Source organism: Callorhinchus milii, unplaced genomic scaffold (assembly GCF_018977255.1).
Source record: "Callorhinchus milii isolate IMCB2004 unplaced genomic scaffold, IMCB_Cmil_1.0 Scaffold1066, whole genome shotgun sequence".
Classification (NCBI taxonomy): Eukaryota; Metazoa; Chordata; class Chondrichthyes; order Chimaeriformes; family Callorhinchidae; genus Callorhinchus; species Callorhinchus milii.
Window position 1 is genome coordinate 351 of NW_024705807.1, and position 4,132 is coordinate 4,482.

The 4,132-nt window shown below is 49.2% G+C and overlaps 1 long non-coding RNA gene across 1 annotated transcript; it reads left to right on the plus strand.

Moving 5' to 3' along the window:
- Nucleotides 1–993: 993 nt before the first annotated feature.
- Nucleotides 994–1,690, plus strand: LOC121852697. The gene is made up of 2 exons (XR_006086212.1): nucleotides 994–1,216; nucleotides 1,406–1,690. It is a non-coding gene; the product is annotated as an uncharacterized LOC121852697 (long non-coding RNA).
- Nucleotides 1,691–4,132: the final 2,442 nt, after the last annotated feature.

Consider the following 4,132-nt stretch of genomic DNA (forward strand, 5'->3'; position numbering starts at 1 on the left):
CACCAGCACTGCTTTCTTCCACCTCCAACACATCGTCCGTCTCCACCAATACCTCTCTCCGAAAGATGCTGGAACCCTGGACCATGCCTTTGTCACCTCTCGGCTGGACTACTCAAACACGCTCATCGCCGGTCTCCTCTCCATAAAATCCTAAAACACTACCATCCATAAAATATAGATTATACAAAACTCTGCCACCTGCATTCTCACCCGTACCAAACTACGCCCCACGATCACCCCAGTCCTTGCCAGACTGCGTTGGCTGCCTTTCCCAGAGAGGAACAACTTCAAGATCCTTACCTTTGTCTTCAAATCCGTCCACTCCTCTGCATCCCGCTACTTCCGAGTCCCCCGAGTACTCCGCTCCACCCTCGGTGGCGGTGCCTTCAGCCACTACGTCCTGAGGCTCTGGAACTCCCTTCCTCAATCCCTTCACCTCGTCCCCTCTTTTCCTATTTTCAAATCTCGGCTGAAGAGCTTTCTTTTCGACTTCGGTTTGATCAAATTCCTCCCCATCCCCCTGGCTCGGCCCCGGGATCCGTTCATGTAAAGCGCTCTGAGACGCCGTCTGGCATGGAGGGGGCTATATAAATCCAAGTTGTTGTTGTTGTTGACTCTGCAGCTCGTGTCCTCTCCTGCACTAAGCTCTGTGACCCCATCACCCCCATCCTCGCCGGGCTCCACTGGCTCCCCATCCCCCCGAGGGTAGAGTTCAAGATCCTCATCCTCCCCTTCAAATGCCTCCACGGTTTTGTCCCGAACTACACCTGTGACCTCCTAAACCCTACTGTAGGATTCTGCAATTAATGTGTTAAATAATATCTCATATTTGCAATGTTTATATATTGAGATTTATGATCAATATCATAACATATGATGGAAATCGGTTGTGAGTTGCGTCGCAGAATATGCTTTCGTAATGATGATAATCAAAAAGCAACAAACTTTTCATTCCTTAAATGACTCATTATTTTGCTATCGGAGTGTGAAACACCCCTCACATTGGCAATGAAAGCAGTCGGAGTGCTTTGCATATGTCACCGCTGCCCTCAGTATGTGAAGGGGATAAATACCTCTCATATTCAGACAACTTCATACAGTCTCTGACCAACGTGTCTCTGCGGTCTTTACAAGGCTTCCAGACTTCCAGAGACCATGTACTGCTTAGTGCTCGCTCTCTCTGTGCTGTTCATGGCTCAGGGAGTCACCAGTCAACGTGAGTAAACCCCAATGTTCGTCTCTCTCCTCCTCACCGACCCCCTCCAGCCCTGCACTCCCCGCCCGACTCGCTCCCCACACATCATCCGCGCGGTGTGAGTGACGCTGTGTGAGTGTGAGCTGTTGTGAAGCTCTGAGACGTCCGTGTGGTGTGAGCGGCGCTGTGTAACTGAGTGTAACTGTACAGGTAGAAGTCCGATATGGATGTCGTTCAGGGATTGTGATTCCCGTGGAGGAGTTTGTGCGGATTCGTGTCTGACAACACAGAGACGTATTGGACTTTGCTCTGATGTTGGGGGCATTTGCTGCATATTAAGACGTCAAAGCTGAGGCAGCGGAATGGATCGCTGTCTGTCACCAGCGCAGGAGAAAGGATGGGATTGTCAATGTCTCAGCCACCGGCCTCCTGTAGCTTGTAACCCACTCCCTGAACAACAGGGCGGAGGGCAATAAATAAATATCATTCATCTCATGATCAGTCTGGTCTTTGTGTTTCTGGGAGAGAGAGTGAGAGAGAGAGAGAGAGAAAGTGAAAGAGAGAGTGTGTGAGAGAGAGAGTGGTCGCTGAATCCATGACTGTTTGTGGGATGCAATCAACTGCCAAATTTTGCCAAAACAATGCACAGTCAATCGTTTTTACAGTTTATATTGTGAAGCAATTTCAGACGTCTCAACAACAGGATAAGGCGCTATATCAAACACAAGGAATATTATTATTATTATTACAGCTCTCCCAGGTCAGCTACAGCACGGGGTAGATACAGACACGGCTGAGCATCACACCACACACCAGGTCTAGTCGGGCTCCACTGGTTTCCTACGGCCAAAAGCATTGATTTTAAGATCCTCACGCTCGTTTTCCAATCCCTTCATGCCCTGAACCACGCTACGTCTCCGACCTGCTTACCGTCCATCCTACAACCCGCTGCCTCCGCTTGACTGACACCTAATTGTCCATAGTTCCTCCATTGGTGGCCGCGCTTTCAACCACCACTCCCCGAAACTCTGGAACACTGTTCCTCTACCTCTCCGGCTTATCCACTCCTTCCCCGTCTTCAGGTCGCACCTGAAGAACTTCCACTTTGACCGTGCCAATGGTCAACTTCCCCTCTCCGCTGGCTCGGCATCGTGCTCTGCCACTGTCAAGCGCTCTGGGAAGCTAACGTACTGAGGAGCGCTGTGCGTGAGGGTGGAGTAAAGCTCCCTCTGCACTGCCCATCCAGCACTCCCAGACAGTCCCTGTGTATGTAGTGAATCTCCCCGCGATTAAACTGATAGAAGATCAAAACATCTTTGCTCTCCTGAGGGCCTGAAATTCTCATAATCTGAGGCTTAAGACCATCACCTTGAAGTTTAAGGGGCAGCAAAGATTGGTAAAATACTCTGTATTTATGTGTGAATTTGGAAATCGTTCTCCTGCAATTCATATATAGAAACCCAACTCCAAATACCATCTGACTTTTACACGATGATCAAAATTCTACACCGTCCTGAACAAAATCCTCCATTCACTGAGGCAGTGGTAGCGCTCTCGCCTCTGAGTAAGAAGGTTGTGGGTTTCATTCCCACTTTGGGTCTTGGAAACACACAGTCTAAGCCGATGCTCCAATGCAGTTCTGGGAGTTGGGAATAAACTGTCGGAGGCGCTGTGCTTTGGATGAGATGTTAAACCATATTCCAATCTGTCAGTTCATGACTGACACACAGTGACTGGACGACACTGACACACAGTGACTGGACGACACTGACACACAGTGACTGAGCCACACTGACACACAGTGACTGAGCGACACTGACACACGGTGACTGAGCGACACTGACACACGGTGACTGAGCAACACTGACACACGGTGACTGAGCGACACTGACACACGGTGACTCAGCGACACTGACACACGGTGACTGAGCGACACTGACACACGGTGACTGAGCGACACTGACACACAGTGACTGAGCGACACTGACACACAGTGACTGAGCGACACTGACACACAGTGACTCAGCGACACTGACACACAGTGACTGAGCGACACTGACACACGGTGACTGAGCGACACTGACACACAGTGACTGAGCGACACTGACACACAGTGACTGAGCGACACTGACACACAGTGACTCAGCGACACTGACACACAGTGACTGAGCGACACTGACACACAGTGACTCAGCGACACTGACACACGGTGACTCAGCGACACTGACACACGGTGACTCAGCGACACTGACACACGGTGACTGGGCTGAGCTGACACAGTGACGGAGCCAGACTGATACCCAGTGTCTGGGCCATGGTAGTTCTCTCGGGCTGCTGTTACCATCTCTGCTCTCACTGAGTGCGTGTCTGAGGGTCTTGGAACCCATGTAGTCTAAGGTGACGCTCCAGTGCATTGCTGGGGGGAGAGCACCACATTGTTGGAGTGATGAGACGTTAAATGTCATTCCCGTTTGCACCACTTTGTGTTGACGAACGGAAAACCTAATAACATCGCAGAAGATTTGGCCACAAAAGTGGCCACACAGTGTCACAAAATGGGATCCAGCCATATTTTAGCCATCTTTGGAACAAGTGGCCACAGTAATCTCTGGGGATAAACCTGTAGATTTAAAAATGTGCCCATGACACTGATGTGGAAATAATACAAACTATCGAAACATTAAATTCTAAAGTTTCTGTGAATAATCACTATTCAAACCATGGATCAGATTGAAGTGTCAAACAAGGTTTGCTGCTTTACAAAGATTTTTGGGTGGTTCCGACAAGGTGTCCGAATAATATTTTACAACAAGTACATGATGCTCCCACTTCTGGACATCAATCCAGGTCTACTGTGTTACAACGACTACAACAAGTATCCTGGTGGTCTAATTGTGCAGAAAATGTAAAACAATATTGTGCTAATTGCCTAATTGG